Consider the following 21343-nt stretch of genomic DNA (forward strand, 5'->3'; position numbering starts at 1 on the left):
CACCCACATATATTGAATGGAATGGATTTAACACCCACATTTATACATTGATATATTTGGTTGGCATTTCAATTTTCAGCCTCCATTTGAGGAATTGAAAGATTTGTAATAATTTTCACTTCTTTAAGTGTAATTTGCACTTGAGAGAGAGAGAGAGAGAGAGAGAGAGAGAGAGAGAGAGAAGTGTAGGGAATTTTCATCATCCATGGTAGTTATTGCAGAGAATGCGCCACCAGCAGGTGTACAGAAATTACACTTCAAACAGAGTATCATCTGTTGTAAGTTACTTCAAGGGTAAATGGTTTTACTCTGGCTATCTTAAAATCATTTAAATAGCAAGATGTTGATGCTAGAGGTACTCTTATTTGCAGGATCTGGTTTTGAGTGTTGCAGGATCATCTGCTGAAGTTGCACTGGCTGGTTCTCACCCCAAAGGTACTATTACATTTTTTTGATGCCTCGATTGCTAAGTACACATTAGGGACTGATCTAGTTTCCGTTGTTGCAGGTTGGTGTAGGTGTCACTTCAGGGGGAGTTAACCAGATAAGTTTATATTTTTCTTTTTGGTTGCATTTGAGTGTCTAATTACCTGCTTGCCTTTTTTCTTTTCTTCTTTCTTTCTTTCTTTTAATTGTAATTCTCTTTAAATGTTTTAGATCAATAAGGGACGTCCCTATATTCAAGGAACGGTTTCAACATGACAATGAAGGTAAACTTAACTCTAAATATCACCTTTATAACCAGAATTTGTGCTCTTTATTGTCTGTTTTTGAATTATAATTTTTTATATAATTGACACCTTTTATCTCGAAATATGATCTATGAAGTAAGATATGAACGCAATCCTTATCAAAATCCACACCTAGGGGAGCGCAATAAGAGGATTGATCTTAACAGTATGGTCGTCATGCACATAGATAGAAAATGCTTGCAAAGAATGTTTATGAGTACTCGGTAATTTCGGAGTCCTTGGTTACGGCTTGGCTGAAAGTACGAGTGTTGGAGCCGACGCTTTCGGAGTCCGAACTCATTCTTTTAGATTGTGTTTGTGTCCAGTAGATTCTTTTAGATTGTGTTTGTGTTTGTGTTTGTGTCCAGCAGATTACTTTCTTATTGCTTTTAGCAAAGATCTACTGTTGTGGGCCTCTCTCTCATTTGATGATTGCAATCTATACCATGTGCAATTCAAATGGTAGTGGGCTATCACAGAATGTGTTGCATGAGGTTCCTAGAACTACAGTGACCTTTTGTCCAAGGCAGGTAATGTCTATCTATGCCATCCAATTCTCAGATGAGGGGAGTGGCACATCATGAATTTTCTGTAGCATGGAGCAGTTTCCTAAGCTTATCACTGGGAGGGAGCTGGTTGATCTCCCCTTCCTGAGATTTGCTTCAGAGTTCAGACAAGGTTGGTATGTGGAACACAAGTGCAAGATCCAAGTTGTCCACCAATTGAGTACCAGCTTGCAAATGTCCTATCCTAACATTCATGCTGCTCTATTCTTGTTGACCATAACATTTGAAATAGGGAAGTTTAGCAACCTTTTTTTTTTTTTTTTTTTTTTTTTTTTTTCTGCCCATCCAGTTCTCTGTATCTTGAACTCATGTCAATTTGCCATATGTGGTTGCATGAAGGAGCTTGGGTTGTACACACATTTGGGATTTGAAACACCTTGTTAGCAGAAATACTAGTTATTAACCTGCATTGAGCTATCTATTTTTTGCTGTCTCTCTTCATCACTAGAGTAATTCTACCCTTTTTTGAGTATTGAAATCCTTGTCATGCTATTTGGGTTCCCTTTTTGCAGGTGCAACCTGGTCTTTCTGCACTTGAAGATGCAATGGAGGTAGGATATGAAGATTTCAAGGTAATCAACCCAGTTTCTCAAAAATCTACAATTTTTTAATCGTAAGATTGATGTTAGCAGAATGTTTTCCTTCAAACAAGACCAGTGTAGTTTGCTTGAGAGTTTTCAACGGCGAGAGTTTAGTCCCCATTGTGTAGTCTGCTTGATCCTTGTATCTGGCTGATTTTTGTTTTTATATCCTAAAATGATGCTAAACAATGGATGGACGGTGTGGATAGGACACATATATCATGGTGGCCACTCAAAGCTGCTTACTGTTCTAGTTGGAGATGCGCCCATCTGTTTTGTTAGCTTATTTTAGGACATGGGATAAAAAATGAGCAGAATCTAATATTCAAGTGGGCTGAAAAATGTGAGGATTGAACGTCTGCTGATGAAATATTCATGAGGCTGCAGAAGTTTTGAATTAGGGTAATATTTGTGTTCTCATTTCATCTCAATGGAATTGAGGTTATGAACTGTACGTATGGCATTTAAACATCACTGTCGACGAATCCTTACTCTTGCTCGAGGTAGTCTCTCGGGAGTTTGGTTTAAGATTACTTAATCACTTCAGCTTAAAAAGTAGAAACCAAGATAAGCAGTCATGTTTGAAACAAGAGTCATCACTCATGTAAATATGCATTTCTTTTAAGACAGTGATTTGATTTTACCGAAGACAATTGAGTTACATAGGTATTTAATGTGTAAGTGGCTATAGGATGAAGGAATGGCAAAATTAGTGTCGGCTTTGAGCAGAATCCTTACCTATTCAGATAAGACATTTATATTGCATTTTGTGAATTGTCATCCCTTTCATGAGAATAGAAAATGTATGAAAGCCCTCCTCAAAAGAAAAAAAAAAAAACTGTATTCAATACCTTTAAAAGCCATGACCAATGAAATGTGATTGTTGAATCTTGATACTTTGAGTTAAAAAAATCAAGCTTTTCTAATTATTAGCTTGCTTTTTTGGTTGATCACATTTTGATGCAACTTGGTTATCAAGGCAATGGTTAATCACATTTTGATGCAGTTTGGTTATCTGGAGCATAAATGTGAGCACGCATGGAATCAATTTCAAAATTCTTAATATCTTTTGTTTTGTTTTGTTTTGTTTTGCTTTTTTTTTTTTTTTTTTCATATTGGCCATCTCTAGACTATTTTTTTATATGTATAGTAACTCAGTTACTGAAAAATGTAGATCTTTAGCATTGATTAGAGAAGTGCTTATATTTTGGTTTAGTGCAGCAAAGATCATGGCTTGTCTACTCACATCAAAGGAGGAAAAGATGCAAGAAAATCTAAAGCCGTTGTAGGGTTTTTACAGGTGAAATCTAAACAACAGGAGCAAACCTCAACTTCCTTTAAAATGTCTTATCATGTTCTTTAAATATTCTAAGTTGTCTTTTCAAGGGACTGAGGAGCATTTTAGATAATTTTCTGATAGTGGTCATGGACCCCACGGATGCTGTAATGATGGTTGAAATGAAAAACTGTCAACAGTCAGATGGTACAAACAGCTTCAACCAACCAGGGCTCAGGATCTGAACAAAATTGCATATACTGGGTCCCACCAACTGAACGGTTTGGATTTATTACTTGTAAATGCACAACGGCTGGGAGTGCATTCTGCCAGTGATTATATCAAATAACACCAGCTTTGGATCGTGTACGGAAGCTAATTGTGTGTAGGTTCTCTTGAACCAGGTCCCACAATCTTCTCCTGGGTGGGTTGGGAGGTCGGATTGAAGCAGGTCCCACCTCTCGTAGGGACGGGATTGCTGAGTGACCCAACCTGACTCTGTGGGACCCATTGATGTCTGTGTTTTATCCATGCCATTATTCGTTTTGCCAGCTCATTTTACGGCATGCATCGAAAAATGAGGCAGATCCAAAGCTCAAGCGGACCACACCCCAGAAACAGTGGGGATCGAATTCCTACCGTTGAAACATTCTTGTGGGCCACAAGTTTTGGATAAGCTTAATTGCCTGCTTTGTTTGGAATAGGGTGGTACATTGAAAGGATATACCCACCATCATTTGAAACTATTGAGAAGAACACACATGCGTTATATCTAAACCGTTCATTTATTTTGTAACCTCATTATATGGCATGGGCTTAAAAATGAGGCAGATCCAAAACTTATGTGGCCCCAAAGAAGTTTTCAATGGTAAGTATTCAATCCCCGTTGCTTTCTATAGTGGGGTCCACTTGAGCTTTAGATCTACTTGATTTTTTGGCCCATGCTCTAAAATGATCTCGAAAAATGGGTGGATGGTGTGGATAGCCCACACATCATGATGGGACCTACACAACTTGCTAACATTGAGTGAAATTGGCACGGGACCCAATACGATTCCATCTAACCTACTTCCAAGCTATTCCACTCTTCCCAAACATAGAGTGGAATTGGCACGTGACCAGATGCAATTCCATCCCACCTAAGCCCGTGTAATCCAGCCGGCCAAACAGGCCCCTAGGGTAGTAGAATGTTTCTTGTACATTCTCTTATGACCTTCCAAATACATTGGTGTTTTCAGCGAATGGCACCAGCAAAGCAGGCCAAAGTGATGCAAGAATTCCAGAAGCAGTCAGCACAAATGGACATGACGGTAATTTTTGTTGATACTAATTCCTACTCGAGCTTTCAATACTCATTATATTTATTAGCTTACCCTGCATTTCGATGCACGTGCAAATTGAATTGTGAATATTTCATTTAGTACTCACAGCGAGGAAATTGCCCTCAAATTTAGAACATGGTACATCCCACATGGATACAACATACACGTCATTTGCACGATGAGTGGAATGATAAAATAGAAAGTATGCATATTGACACAGGTATAAAAAATCTCAATGGATGAAGTGTCCATAAGCTTTTGACGCTTTATAATATATACGCATTATTCTGGAGACATTTTGTGGAAATATAGAAATATGAGAAATATGAAAAGAAACAGATATGTGGGTTATCAGAATCAAAGTGTCCATCAGGTTGTCAAAGTTTAGTAGAAATATTTAAGAAATGAAAATGCATGTATTGTGACACATCACAGCCTAATTGTCCCTGAGGTTTTTGTGATGTCCATGTGGTCATCATGTCAATGCTCCAGATCACTTAACCATCTGTCCCACTTGCATAGATCATTAGAGTTGAAGTGCCTGGAAGGTTCTTGCAGTATGCATGGTGGGTCCATCAGATCAACTGCACGTCCCTAAAATTATGGGCCCCTCACTTGTACTCTTTGTATCAGAATTGAAGCGTATGTGAGTTTTTTGTGGCATCCATGTTAGGGCCCATCAGTTGAATGTGGACTGCATTTCTAGATTTAAAGCCAAAGACTTCAAGAAAACCCCCACAGGTCTGGTAGCAAAAAAAACAAAGACTTAAATGATATGTGGTTTCTTTTTTTTAAAGCATGTATCCAATCCAAATATTTGGAATTTGGATGATATATTTGATTTTGATTCCTTCCTTTTCTATTATTGTGTAGACTTGCCTTCTCCAATAGGTTAGTTCGTTCAGAGCTTTGGAGAAATTGGTATATTTAGTTTTGGATGTGTGTGTTGATTAATTCACATCCATAACTAGATATGCCAATTTTTCCAAAGCAATGAACTAACTCATTTGAGTAGGAAAAGTCTACACAAAAGAAGAAATCAAAATCATATATATCATCCAAAATTTTTATTTTTTTTAAATTTATGAGAATCACCGACGGATTTTAGCCGCCGATAACACCAACGGATGATAGCCGCCGACAACGCCGATGGATTCTAGCCGCCGACAACCCCGACGGATTATAACCGCCGATAACGTCGACGGATTATAGCCGCCGATAACGCCGACGGATGTTAGCCGCCGATAACGCCGACGGATTATAGCCGCCAACAACACCGACGGATTCTAGCAGCCGACAACGCCGACGGTTTTTATCCGTCGGCGAGCATTGCCGTACCGACGGACCATGCGACGGCTAAAAGCCGTCGGGGAAGGTCATTGCCAACGGCTTTTAGCCATCGGCGTTGCCCTGTTTTTTGGTAGTGATAACTTAAGCTAATGAGAAGATGGCGATTTAGTGGCGTCCAGCACAATCGTCAGTAAAGGTCCTGACCACCGGTAAAGCCTATACGGACCGAGGCTTTACCGGCTGTCAGTTTTCTGGGCCTTTGCCAGCAGTTTTGACCGCCAGTAAAGACCAATTTTCTTGTAGTGGACCCACACTGTAAGGCTGCTGGTGGTGGGGTCACCTGCCGAACTATATACAATCAAACTCCGATTGCCGAATTCGTAGAGGCGAATCGCTTCTTAGTTCATGGAAGCTTGTGTACGCGATTTAGTTATTTGTGAACCATGTAAGTGTGTGATCCGAACCGTGCACCATGTGGCGCCCACCACTAAGACATGGCAAACAAATATATCAGGCTGTTCCAACACAACTGTAGGCCATATAAGAAAATTATGTAAAACTCACACCAAACATCTGAATCCAAATGGTGTGACCCACCTAAGTCCTTGATCAGCCATATGTTTTTGTCACCACTTTAATTTTGGTACAGCGAACCTTATGAACGGTTGGATGGGTAAAGGTTAGCCCAAAACACTGAAATATTTTTCAACGGTGGTCGCTCTCTCACATTGTTTCTATTTTTGCGGCCCACCTGGACCTTTTTATGGCCTAACAATTCATTTAATCTCTGATAATTGATGAGTGCACCTGATGAACGGAATGGATCTCCGATAGAAGCCACTAGTGGGCCCCACACAGCAGTCCTCCCGTTAAAGCCCATTCACACACCTGCCTGTCCGGTCGACTTGATCGCATGGAGGCCCTACTCCGGCGATGCGCATCGGCTTTGGAAAATCAATATAGACCGTTGTTTCTGGATCGAATTTGATTGGCTTGGATTGGATTGCCTCTGATCCGTGTAGGTCCTGCCCGTTGGCACCTTTCCGGCATCAACGAATTGGATCGGTACTGAGAACCTGGACCAAGTCGTGTCCGGCCGTCGAATGCATGGTGAACCTGCCACCACTGATGTCCGTGGTTACATGACGGTGGCAGGATTTGATCGAGCCACCTGCTACCTTTATAGAAGGAGACGATAAGAATGTTTGAAAGTTGTCATTGTTCATCCCATTCTGACCATTGCTCATGACAACCAATCATAATGAGTTATGTGTAATTTGTATGGATTTGCTTGTTTCTGGATATCATTGTTTAAAGCACGAGTATATAGAATTTTTTGGTAATATAGTTAGAGCATATTAAGCGATACTGAATCATTGTTTAAGCAACTGGTAGAAGAGTGATTGTGAATTAGTGCTTACTATGACAGGTAGCAAGGAAGTCTCTAAAAGGTGCAACTGATAGAAGAGCGATTGTGAATTAGTGCTTACTATGATAGGTAGCAAGGAAGTCTCTAAAAGGTCGTGCAATGCTGAACAGTTATGTGTAATTTGTATGGATTTGCTTGTTTCTGAATATCATTGTTTAAGGCACGAGTATATAGAATTTTTTGGTAATATAGTTAGAGCATATTAAGCGATACTAAATTATTGTTTAAGCGTCTGATTTAAAAGAGATCATGAATTAGTGCTTACTATAACAGGTAGCAAGGAAGTCTCTAAAAGGTCATGCAATGCTGAACAGTTATAGTAACCGTCAGAATTTAGGAATGATTTAGATAGTCGGATTAAGATTATAAATAGCAAAGGAATTTTGTAAGAAGATTTCGTCTGATACCAACTAAATCAAATCAAACATTATCTTTCAAGTATCTTTTCAGTCACCGGTTCCCTTTACATTCTATAGTGTAATCCTGTACTTTTCTTGACAAAAAAGTTGCATTTCTAGTGTAATTCTTTACTTTCAATCTGTCATTTACATTTTATAGTGTAATCCGTAGCGTACTTAATTAAGTAGCCGATAACTTTCGCAATAATTTGAGTCTACGCTTGCGCGTTGGATTCAATCCTTTACTTAGAAAATGTGTTTTGTAGCTATTCTTCATGACCAACTATAAGAATTCCTTTATCATTTCGTTTTATTTGTAGTAAAAAGTCCTTTCATACGGAAGGCAAAAGTGGACAAACCCTAGCCTCTTAATATCGTCCGATCCAGTTACGCATTGAGTGAGTGGCTTAATAGGCGATTGATCTCGTCAGATCTCGGTCATACACCACCTGTCTGCCTATCTCGGCACTTGAGGTCATAGTTGTTCAGTTTGAATTGAGCTGGAAATTCAATTCTAGCACGCCCGCATTCCAACTGCCGAAAATCAATCACCACAGTTTTTTGCATGCCCGATAGGACACTAAACTACTTGGCTATCAAAATATATACTATGCACCGACTGTGTAGAACAAGCAACAACTAGGTCGTGTGCAGATGTGGATTGCGTTTTACCCTGCCCGTCTCTAGCCACGAACGGGCAGTTCAGTGGCAGGCGCACCGTGGTATATCTGTTTATTCACGTCATCTATCCCTTCTCTCATTATTTCAAGGTATGTGCACAAAAATGAGACAAATCCAATGGCCAAGTGGACCATACTAAATAATAAGATGGGGTTGCATTAAATGCACAAACATTAAATGCAAGTTGTATTAAATATTGTAAGAGTCATGTGGTGTGGTTCACTTAAGGGTTTGATTTGCCTATTTTTATGCTAATATCTTAAAATGATATGAGAAAAGGGATGGATAGCCTAGATAAATAGATACATCTTGGTGGGCCTGCACCAAAGAACTGCCCACTCATAGCTAGAGACGAGCGGGGATAGGACACAATCCACATTCATCGTGTACTTGGCACATAGATATCTCTTAGTCCAGGGTTGTGTGGGGTCCACAAAGATGTCTGTGACAAATCCACTCCATCCATCTGTTTTGAAAGACCACAATGGGACAATATTTTAAAAATCAGGCAGATCCAAAACTCATGTGGGACACACCAAAAAATCAGTGGGAAAGCAATGTCCACAGTTGAAACGGTCCTAGAGCTGACCATAATGTTAACATGCCATCAAAATGGTTCATAGAATTATTACCACTTAGATAAATTGTAGGAAGAAATATCATCATGATATAAAGCTTTCGTCACCGCCAAGCATTAAATCCCCACTATTTCTCATGATATGGCCCACATGAGTTTTGGATTTGCCTGATTTTTAAAATCTGGTCCTATCATGGTCTCTCAAAACAAATGGATGGAGTGGATTTGACACAGACATCTCTATGGGCTCTAGAAAGTTTTGATATCTCTGTGCCTGAGGTCACAACCAATTTGCAATGGTAATTGATTGAGCCCGTCTTTAACGGTAGCAGATGGCCCAATCAAAATCTACTAAGTTAAGCCAACAGTGGTAAGGTCACCCGTTAATTGTGTCCTAGTCTTGACTTGGATTTAAGTCCAATGAGAGATACAGATCATCCAACTAATAATGAGGTTGGATTGATATTTAGGTTGACCCAAGCCCACACCTGTTATCATGCCTTAGTGGTAGACTCTGTAGAGTTTCAACACAAGGTTAAGGGTTGGAGCACTCTGTGGAGTTTCAACATGAGGTCATGGGTTAGAGCATCTCTTATAGTGCGAGTGCAGGAGAGTCTGGGGGTGTGAGTGCTTGAGTGTGTGGGTGACGAGTCTAACCCCATCCACAACTCTATGAATATTTATTAAATATGGAATTTTTACCTATTTACTTTTGTTTCCCCATTTCACAGCTGACTCAGGTGAGTCAGGCCAAGTTACTGTAACAATATGAAATTTTAGGTGCAAGTTTACTTGTACGTAAGAAGAAGTGGTTAGTTTTATTCAATTGTACACTCATAGATCCATTAATTTTAACCATCTATCTATAGTTTAGCTTAAATTTAAACCATAGGGAGCACTTTCCATCTATAGATTTAGTTAGTCGACCATTGATTAATAGGATGAACCATCAAACACCTAAATATTCTCACCCGTTCATCAACCCACCATTAAATCAACCATTCACCGCTAGATGAAGATATCTGACCAACCACTTGGAATTTAGACCACCCGATCATAGTAAACCAATTACATGATCTCAATATCCGTTCGTACACATATCAAATTAAAATTTTGATCCGTTCATCTTATTCATTACTTATGATTATATTTAACTTACCATCAAAATTACTATATATATATATATATATATATATATATATATATATATATATATATATATATATATATATATATAACTTGAGTCAAGCGTTCTTAAAATCGAATAGTGTACATTTCCAACATAGATCACATCCAAAAACTACTTTATACATATCCGTTTATAAAACTAACCGTATAATAACCCGTAAAGGGGCCTATTAGGCTTAAGCACTCTCGAATGCACACACGATCGGGAGCTATATCAGAAAGTTTCAAAACTATTCGAACTCGGGGATCAATCATTCTAAGTTCTCAACAATCATATAGTGAGGGGTAGTTATTGAAAAGGGTGAGCTCTCAGTCGGAATAGGACTATGCCAAATAAAAATTAAAAGCGGAATACAAATGCAGATAGCAAAAATAAATAGCAACCTCAAATGCGAGGTTGATACAAACTTCGTTCAAAGGACAACCTTACACCAAAAACCAAGGTTTATGGTAGGACAACCTGATGTCTTAAACTTAGTAAAGATCAAAAACTCAAACTAATACCGAAGGCAAATGAAATAAATCTAGCTATTACAACATTCACCACATGACATAAAAATAAATTACAGCATTCACCACATCACATACATCACCATCATCATCATCATTAGCCAAACTTCGAGAATTATAGTGGTTCGATGTGTACACCAACTGTTCTCAAACAACCACACCTACTCCACTCCCAATATCCACACCCATGAGATATTGGCTTTCACTATGAAAGAAGGTTTTCCAAGGTTTACCTTAAAACCTTTACAATTGTGTTTTCAATGAGCTACCACAATTAACAACCCCACACACTGAGATTTTCTAGCTATCTTAGTCAATACCGAAAAGAAAGATTTTCTAGCAATCTTACAAATTACAACATAATAAATGAAATATACTTATCTAAAGATTCTTCTTCTTTGTTGTAGCCCGGTAGAACCACTTCTTTTTAGATGTAGATGTTCAATGTTCAATCTCACAAATGAAAGGCTTCTAGGTTTAAATGAATTTTAATTTAAAATCAACCTTGGGCTAGCTTGATTCAATTTCTTGGATCTCAAAAGGGTAAAGCAAAATTCCCTTTCTAATAAGTAGAATTGAATAACAATATATCAAGAAATTCAAAATAAAAAAAGCTATGAAAGAATCTTAAATTACCGAGCAATAGTTTCATAATAACGGAGACTTAATTCTCAGAGAGGAGGCTTGATTTAGCTTGGAATGGATATCAAATGCTGAGAAAAGTCCTTTATTTATAGGGTAAAATTCGGTTCCCTCGACTGGTCTAAGGTCAGCCTCAACTAGTCCTGACAGTAACCAATTTTCAAAATTTCTGGCGTGATCGGATAAACCCATCATTTTCAAAAGGAGGAAGGTTAGAAATATGAACCGTGCCTTGGCCAATTATCTTGCAGTTGCTACCATCACCAAAAGTGACTGAACCATCAGTCATTTCTTTGTAGTTGGTGAACAAATCTCTGTCACCTATCATGTATCTTGAGCAACTACTATCTAGGTGCCACTTTGATAGACTTGAATCCTTGAAGGCAATGTGTGCAACCAAACAAGTAACCTTAGGAACCCATTTCATCGTAGTTTTGGGTTTTGGAACACTGTTGGTTTTTCTTTGCTTATAATTATTATTAACATTAACATTAGAGTTAGATTTGAAAAGTTCCTTGAGTAAGTCCACAATTTTTTCAGCTAAAAGATTATAAGATTTTTTCTAAAGCTGATATTATTAGAATTGACTTTAAGTGCTTGAAAAGTCTTTAGATTTCTAAAGTTGTTATGATTATTTTGTTTCAAGTCCTTTCCTTTTAAGTTAGCGGATTCTCCTTTGACAAACATTGGAGAAATACTCTTATTTTTAAGAGGCATGTTTTTATCATATAGCCCAGACCCGATCTATCTCCACATATTCTAGATGTGGTTAATAATTTTTCAAGTTTAGGGTCTCCTTGGGCATATCTCCATGTATCCTTTGAACTCAAGATGGAAGATACTTCATTTTTTAATTTCTCATTCTCTAATATTAATTTTTCAAGTTCTAATGTTTTGAAATCCAAATCACATTTTGTTTTTTTCTAAATAATCAGAAATATGAGACGTTTATAAAATTGCATTTTCAAAATCTTTTTTTAATTTCAAAAATTTCTCTTTTTGAAGTTTAAGTTTGATAGCAATCTTACAACTCTCCCTGTATAGGGCATTATAGGCATCTTGAAGATCATCTTCGTTATAATTTTCAGGGTCACTCCTCAGATTTTCATCATCAGTTAAATCACAACTATCTAGAGAAGTGACTTCGGCTAGAGTCATTAAAGCCTTGACTTCATTTGAACTGGATGATTCATCCCATGTGGCTAACATGCCTTTACATTTTGGCTTGTCCTTCTTTGGACACTTATTTTCCAAATGCCCGTATTCATGGCAGTTGAAACATTGACTATCTTTTAGAGATTTCCATGTTTTAAATTTAACCTTTTTCTTCTCAGAGAGTTTTTAAAAATCAACTCTCTTTTTACTTTTGAAAATTTTATATAACTTTTTCGCAAGAAAAGCCATATCATCCTGTGAGTTTTCAATCAGAATTAGCATTACTATAATGTGAAGTTGATTTAGATGATTTAAGAGCGATAGACTCATCTTTTGGAGCTTTGAAATTTAACTCGTATGTTTGAAGAGAACCAACAAGTTCCTCAACCTTCATGTTATCTGTGTCTCTAAGTTCCTAAATGGCAGTAACCTAGGAATTGAATCTCTCAGGAAGTTATCGTAGAATTTTTGCATAGACTTTGCTTTCCCCGGATTTGGGGCATGACACCCCACATAGAGTTCACTATGTCATTTAGTTTCGTATAGAAGTCCATGAATGTCTCATTTTCTTCCATACAAATTTCCTTAAACTTAGTTGTGAGGATCTGAAATTTAGACTTTTTGACAATAGATGTCCCCTCGTGTGTCATTTCAAGAATGTCTCAGGCTTGTTTAGCAGTATCACAAGAAATGATTCTTTTGAATTCATTAGGTGATAGTGCACAAGTGATTGCATTTAATGCTTTAGCATTCGCACTGTTCTCATTTTTCTGAAGAGTAGTCCACATATAATATAGTGTTTCTTTTATGGACTTGGTTCCATCACTAATTAGAACTTCAGACATTAGTGGATTCCATTTAGTCACTGTGGCTTGCCACACGCTTTCATCAATAGATTTCAGAAATATCCTCATTCGGGCTTTCCAATATGCACAGTTGGAGCCATTAAACGGTGGTAGCCTAGTAATAGATAAGCTATCAAAATTTGACATCTTGAAATCTTTAGATCGATAAACTCAGGAAATGAATCCAAATATATGAGCCACTTAGCTCTAATACCACTTGAAAAGGGTGAGCTCTCAGTCCTAAAGGGGAGGGAAATAAAAATTAAAAGCGGAATACAAATGCAGATAGCAAAAATAAATAGCAACCTCAAATGCGAGGTTGATACAAACTTCGTTCAAAGGACAACCTTACACCAAAAACCAAGGTTTATAGTAGGACAACCTGATGTCTTGAACTTAGCAAGGATCAAAAACTCAAACTAATACCAAAGACAAATAAAATAAATCAAGCTATTACAACATTCATCACATGTATATGAAAATAAATTACAGCATTCACCACATCACATACATCACCATCACCACCACCATCATCATCATCATCATCATCCAAACTCCGAGAATTATAGTGGTTCGGTGTGTACACCAATTGTTCTCAAACAGCCACACCTACTCCACTCCCAATATCCACAACCCATGGGATATCGGCTTTCACTATGAAAGAAGGTTTTTCAAGGTTCACCTTAAAACATTTATAATTGTGCTTTCAATGGGCTACCACAATTAAAAACCTCACACACTGAGATTTTCTGGCTATCTCAGTCAAAACCAAAAAGAAAGATTTTCTGGTGATCTTACAAACTACAATATAATAAACGAAATATACTTATTTAAAGATTCTTCTTCTTCGTTGTAGCCCGGTAGAACTACTTCTTTGTAGACGTAGATGTTCAATGTTCAATCTCACAAATGAAAGGGTTTTAGGTCTAAATGAATTTTAATTTAAAATCCACCTTGGGCTAGCTTGATTCAATTTCTTGGATGTTAAAAGGGTAAAGCAAAATTCCCTTTCTAATAAGTAGAATTGAATAACAAGAGATGAAGAAATTCAAAATAAAAAAGCTATAAAAGAATCTTAAATTACCGAGCAATAGCTTCACAATAGCGGGGACTTAATTCTCAGAGAGGATGCTTGATTTAGCTTGGAATGGATATCAAATGCTGAGAAAAGTCCTCTATTTATAGGGTGAAATTCGGTTCCTTCGACTGGTCTAAGGTCTGCCTCGACTAGTCCTGACAGTAACCAATTTTCAAAATTTTTGGCGTGATCAGATAAATTCGTCACTCGACTAGTCGAGTGGCCTGCTCGACTAGTTGAGTGGGTAAAAATCACCTTGCTAGAGTTTGAGTCGAGCCCTGCTCGATTGGTTGAGCCAGTCTCCACGACCGGTTGAGCAGGGTGCTCGACTAGTCGAAGACCTACCAGACTTATCCAAAAATTCGAGTTAATTTCTGGATAGGTCGAGAAAAATCCTGGACTGGTCGAGCCAGTGCCTGGACTAGTCGAACCATGACTAGGACTAGTCGAAGCAGGTCCCAAATATACCATGACCCAAATTCTATATGCAATATGTATGACATATCCCTAAGGTCTTCCTAGGGTCATGTATACCTTAAATGTGAGCATTGCACGTATCAATTGGGTCACTTCGGTAGATAGTATACTTGAGGTACTTTGTAGCTTTATCTTTTACACTCTGAAGCTTGAAACTTGTGTACTTGATCTTGAGCTTATAAACTTGAATTTGAACTTGTGTACTTGATCATGAACTTGATCATGTAATGCACTTGGACTTGAACGAGTATTTGTAGTTGCACTTGCACTCGGTCTTGTATAGGAACCTGATTTTGTATTTGTAGTTGAACATGCACTTTGATTTGAAGTAGTAGTAGCACTTTGATGTTGATGTAGATGACTTGAAACTCATCTTCGAATAAAGGTGAACTTTCCATCTATTGAACTTGAAGGTGAACTTTTCATCTATCAAACAAGTCAATCACTCTCAAGTGGTTTGTCACTACAAAATTTGACAACAAATAGTGCTAGATCTAAAACATACCTCTTACAATCTCCCCCTTTGTCAAATTTGTGACAAAACCAATTTAGAGAATCAACCTATTCAAATTCACAACTCAATCAATCTTTCAAAAAGACTTCAAAACTCCCCCTTAATATGAGCTTGGTGACTTGTAGAGACCTGTATTAATAAATACATTTCCAAAGAAAAAAAAGCAGATACATATACGCATCTCTCTACGTCATTCACATGCACCAAACATATCCACATGCACAAAACATATCCACATTGTTCAAATTCTCTCCCTTTTTGTCACAATATGACAAAGGAAAACATATAGAATAAAGCATAAGCATGATAGGATATATGAAAAGGATATATAGAAAGAGAATAAGAGTGTAGAAGATTTAATCCATAAAGCATGAAAGCATCAACATCTAACAGTTATACATGTCCAGCTATCAAATAGTCAATGAGTAAAAGTGAGAATTAATCCTTACTATAAGTCCAAAATCAAAATATCAAATAAAGCATACAAATCAGAGCCAGGGGAAGAAGGAGGTGGGATGGATGGATTAATTTGATGCAGTCCCTTAGTAATGCCTCTAAAATACTTATGCATATTTTTCATTTGACTCTCTTAGGATATCTTCAATCCATTCACCTTCTCTTCTAAGGCTCGAAGGTGCTCATCAAAACCAGAAGACTAAAAATCTGGATCAACTTCTACGTCATCTGATTCCAATTCATCAAAGATATCATCCATTTCAACGTTAGTTGGCAGCGCATCTTCCTCTCCAACTTCTTCCCTAACTCCCTCAGCATCCCCACCTCTTTGACTAAGAGCTAACTTCAAATTCATCTTGTTGATATTGGAATTATTGAATGGAAGATGTGAAGTAGGAGCTTCACAAGGTAGCATGACCAAACAGCAGTGCAAGGCAAGTGCGGTCATCAAATAAGAAAAAGGAATATCGCTATGACCAGGGTGAAGTTGAAATTGGATAATCATATAACTTATAAAAGAAGGAAGACACACAGGAATACCAGACACAACTGAATGAAGGATATGAACCATAAAAGAAGTTAGTTCTGCCTTGTTTTCAAATCTAGGATAGACATTAGAAATAAAAATACGATGCAACACTTTGTATCTGGGTAACATTTGGTTGGCCCGGAGTGCATTCCCGGAACTCCATTTCGAGTCCATGTTGCACAAATTTCTGGTTAAAGAGCGTTTTTCTGACTCATTCATTTTTTCAGCTAATGTCGGAATAGGAATGCCTTCATCATTCACTTCGACATCCAACAAACCAGAGATTAAGTGATGATCTACTTTATATGAACCTTCTCTAAATATTGTAGTGAATGTCAAATCTTCAATAAAAACATCACCTATACAAGCATACATTCCTTACGCAATAAGCAGTATGCTGTTCCGCCTCAATTCAAAATGTTGTCCCATCCTACAACCACAAGGAGGGGAATAATGTGAAATGGTGCAAGGTGGTTGGCATTTATGGTACGCTCAACGATGATGTTGTGGTGATGAATATCTCGCACATATTTGGAGTCCTCTTTGGCTGGTCAAAGAGTACGCACAAGTGTGGAACGAGAAGAAGATGCTCTAGTAGGTTTCTTCTTCATTCTACCTTCCATTACAAGGATCAACAAGAAAATGCAAGAAAGGAATTAAGGGTTTCAAACCCAACAAAATTTTCTCAAATACACCAAGGAAATCACGGACTCCATGGGACCAAGATCGATGGATTTACATGCCATATATCCGAGAAAGTCAAGAAACTGAAGCTCAATTGGCCTGAAATTCGTCCAAAATACAAAATCACAGGGTTATCACCATCTGTTCGACTCGAAACTTCATACATGCCATGAGGACCATAAATTAACCGTACAAGTTAAATTTCAGCCGCTGGGCCCTTGTGTAAATGGCCCAATAGATAGATCATCTCACAAATCGTCAAACTAGGGCCCACCTGATATCTGGATATGCTTCACTTTTGGTCTCAACCCATTAAATGAGCTGGAAAAGCAGATGGACGGAGCGGATTTCTCAAACATCTAGGTGGGACCCACCTTACATCATAAGAGTGTGCGCAGCACACACGCACAGGAGGTTGACCAGACCGACAGAAAAGGTCAGTGGTTGCTGACCCGATCTGAATTCAGAAATCTAAATTTTCGCAACAGGGTCTACTGGGCCACCATCATCACACCTATTGATGATCTATACTGTTCAATGAAATCAAGAGGTTAAACCGACCATACCTCGATCTATGTCCTGCTTTCTAAGATGCTGCATGAACATGAAGGAGTAGACGCAGGATTGGATGGTGCCAAGAAAAATACGTGAGTCTCAACGAAGCTGATTCAAAACCGATCATGTCCGACCCGTTTTTCATGGGCAATCTAATGAACGGTCTGGATTTCTCAAATAGTTTCACACATGGCTCCCACTAATCAACAACGCAGAGGCTGTCCGAGCTCTGTTTCTCAATAGAGCCTACGGACGGTCCTTGTGGGTCACTCACAAGATCTTTCAAGACGATCCATTCCATCCATCTTAATCAGAATGAAAAACCAACCGGACGGTGGCTCTTTTTACCATCTGTATCAACAAGGATGGGAATCAATCTACGACACAATTCCTGTGCACGCCTTTTGCATGATTCACGTTTCGATGATTGCGGATTGCTGTGGCCTCATGTCTTGAAGATGGTAGAAAATCTGCACCGTCCATCTTATAGGTATGGAAAATTCAGTTAACATCTGGGAGTCTTCTTGACTACGCAACAAAACTTATGCAGAGGAGTTATTGGCTGCGTAAAGATTTTGTAGCAGCTGTTCCACCAACTATGCTCACAGCCGACCTCCATCACACTTTAAATGAACAAGAGGAGAGAGAGAGAGAGAGAGAGAGAGAGAGAGAGAGAGAGAGAGAGAGAGTATTGAGCATTCAATCTCACGGCTGAGAACTTTGGACGTCAATGAGAGAGAAAGAGAGAGTTTGTTTTAGAGTATTTTAGAATTTTTATTTGTTTTTGTTTATTTACTGGTTTGATTTTATTATGATTTTTTAGAGTTCTTGCCCAATCATGTTGGGCTAAACCTCTTAGCTAGGGCTAAGAGAGGAAGCTTGTAGCGTGATGGGGTGAATTTACGGCTTGGATTCATGTTTATGAACTTATGTTTATTTCAGTTTGATTAATAGGAATGCTTTCAGTTTTTAATGGTTTGTTGTGACTAAAATTACAATAGATCTGCGATGGCTTTGAGTATTTTCTTTTCATTATTTTGATTGTGTAGTTAGGAAGCCTTGTTGTTCACCATTGCCCCTTGGATATGGTTGGATGATGGATTCCTTCCTAACATTCATACATCTTTCTGATTGGTTGTGGATTGGTTTAATTTTGTTGTTTACTTTGTCTCATGGGCAAGGTTTTGTGATGGAATCCAGACTAATTCTTATACTTTTCATCTCTTTGAAAACTAGATCAAAAGAAGTTCATATTGTGCTTTAGTGATATATCTTCCAACTGGATGAAGATGGGACTCAAAGTCTAGTTGAGTTCGTGAATCAAGCGTAGACCTCCCCGATCTCTACAAGTGGATCCTTTGAATCCCTAGTTTCCTACCTTTGATTCCTCCGGTAATGCCTATTTTTGTTGTAGTGACTTGATTTAGATTTCATTTTATTCTAGTTCTAGTTCTGGTTATTTTTAGATTACGAACAGGTTTCAGTCCTTGTGGATTCGACCTCGGTCTTAGCAAGTTTATTAATACATCACAACCCTATACTTAGGGTGTGAACAAGTTTTTGCCACCGTTACGGGGATTGATGGTTATATTTTCTGAAATTAATTAGTTTTGGAATTAATTTAAGATTACGATTTTTCTAACCTTAGATTTTAAGTTTAGGATTTCTTGATTTTTAGAGACTAACCTGTTTTTCCTATTTTGTAGGATTCTGACATATACTTTCTAAATTGGTAATCTCTTTCTGATTTTCTAGTTTTTATAATTTTCTATTTCTAGATTAGGTTTTGTTCTAGGATTTTTCCTAATTTATTTCATCTTTTCTTTTTTTTATTTAAATTTTAGAAACTCTTTCTAATTTTAAGAACTTTTTATTTTTAAATTTTCTATTTTTAGAAACTAACTTATTTTGGTTTATTTTGCAGGTTTTTAACTTAGGGACTTCAATTTGGTAACTTCTTTCCTACCCTCTCTTTCTTTTTAGATTTTTATTTCCTTTCTTTCTTTTAGGTTTAGGTTTAGAATCTAAATTGAGGGCTGTGAGTTTTTCATGCCCAAGTAGGCTCGTGACAACACTCGACGTCTCTTGACTGAAGGAGGATTGGTTGAGGGGTTAACTATCCATCATAGGACTAGACATCGCTTGAAATCCCCTGAGTTAATTAAAGTGATGGCTGAAAACTAACCTCTTCTACCCCAACCTAGGGTGTAGGACATCCAGGATGAGAATGAGGTGCGTCAAGCAAACCACCTCGTACTTTACAAGATTATTTACAACTGGTGGGGGTGAGTACGCCCCTCATGCATGGTTTTTCCTGAGACTACGGGACACATGGATATCAAGCCAGGGGTGATCCAACTCCTTCCTAAATTTTATGGGCTTGAGTCAAAGAATCCATATCTACACTTGAAAGAGTTTGATGAGATCATAGCCACATTATATTTTCCAAACGTGTCTTAGGACACAGTCAGGTTGAAACTCTTTCCCTTTTTCCTTGAAAGAGAAAGCTAAGACATGGTTACATTTACTATGTCCTAGATCTATTGGCACATGGAATGATATGCAGAGAGAGTTCATAAAGAAATTCTGTCCACATCATAAAACGAACACCCTTAGAAAATCAATAATGAACTTTGCCCAAAAGGAGGATAAAACATTCTTCTAATGTTGGGAAAGGTTCAAGGATCTTGTCAGTTCATGCCCACAACACGGTTTTGAAATGTGGCGCATTACACACTTGTTCTATGATGGACTGACATCTTTCATGCGCCAATTGGTTGAGACAATGTGTAATGGGGAATTCATGAATAAAAATGTCGATGATGTGTGAGACTACTTGGATAGACTTACTGAAAACGTACAATCATTAGACACATACCGAAAATCAAGCACCACTTCTAGGCCCACTCAATCAAAGGAAAGGGGCAGAGTATACCTTCTAAAAGAGGATGATGATATCAATGTTAAAGTGGCTAATCTCATAAGGAAATTCGAGGCCATGGAATCAAAGAAGGATAAGGGTAAGGAAGTTGTTTGCAGTATTTGTGGTTGTAATAGTCACACAACTGAAAAGTGTCCAACTATATCTGCCTTTCAAGAGGTACTGACTGAGAAATCCAATGCATAAATAATTATCAAAGACCTTTCAATGGACCTACCTCTAATACATACAATCCCGGTTGGAGAAATCATCCAAACTTCAGTTGGAGGAATAGACAAACGGCTACTCCTCAAAGTTTCTTCCATCAAACTCCAAATCAAGAGAAACCCCAAGAGGATCTGGTTCAAAAACATATTCGAGAACAAGAGCTACTTAATTAGAATTTGGCACAAGCATTCCATAATATCCAAACAGTATTAGGAATGCTTGCGTCGTCTATTCAAAGGATAGTCACAATTAACAAGTGGAGGAAAGGGGATGCTTCTTGCTCAACCTCTCCCCAATCCCAAACCGCAATATGAAATAAGTGACCCTAGCTCTTCAAATTAGATTGAACAAGCTAAATCCATCACTACTCTTATGAGTGGGAAGATCATTGACAAAACCATTCCAGTTAGGGCTGAAAAGCCTAAGGACCAAGAAGTGGACAAAGATGATGGATCTAGCCATGCTCCACAAGAATTAGAACCGGAACCTCAAGGGAAGTCGGTTGCTCCATTTCCCCAACGGTTGGTTGCACCAAAACCTCTCTCTAACTCTCAGGATATTCTAGAGGTGTTGAAACAAGTGAAGGTCAATATTCCTCTACTTGATGCCTAAAACAAATACTTTCATATGCCAAATTCCTGAAAGACTTATGTATGATCAAAAGACAACATAATATTCAAAAGAAAATCTTCTTGATTGACAAAGTGAGTG

The 21343-nt window shown here is 37.9% G+C and overlaps 1 non-coding gene across 1 annotated transcript; it reads right to left on the reverse strand.

The window, feature by feature from the left end:
• Window positions 1–20092: 20092 nt before the first annotated feature.
• LOC131235912 (small nucleolar RNA R71) lies at window positions 20093–20199 on the reverse strand. The gene has a single exon (XR_009166426.1). It is a non-coding gene; the product is annotated as a small nucleolar RNA R71 (small nucleolar RNA).
• Between the last annotated feature and the right edge of the window lie 1144 nt (window positions 20200–21343).

Source organism: Magnolia sinica, chromosome 19, assembly GCF_029962835.1.
Source record: "Magnolia sinica isolate HGM2019 chromosome 19, MsV1, whole genome shotgun sequence".
Taxonomy (NCBI): Eukaryota; Viridiplantae; Streptophyta; class Magnoliopsida; order Magnoliales; family Magnoliaceae; genus Magnolia; species Magnolia sinica.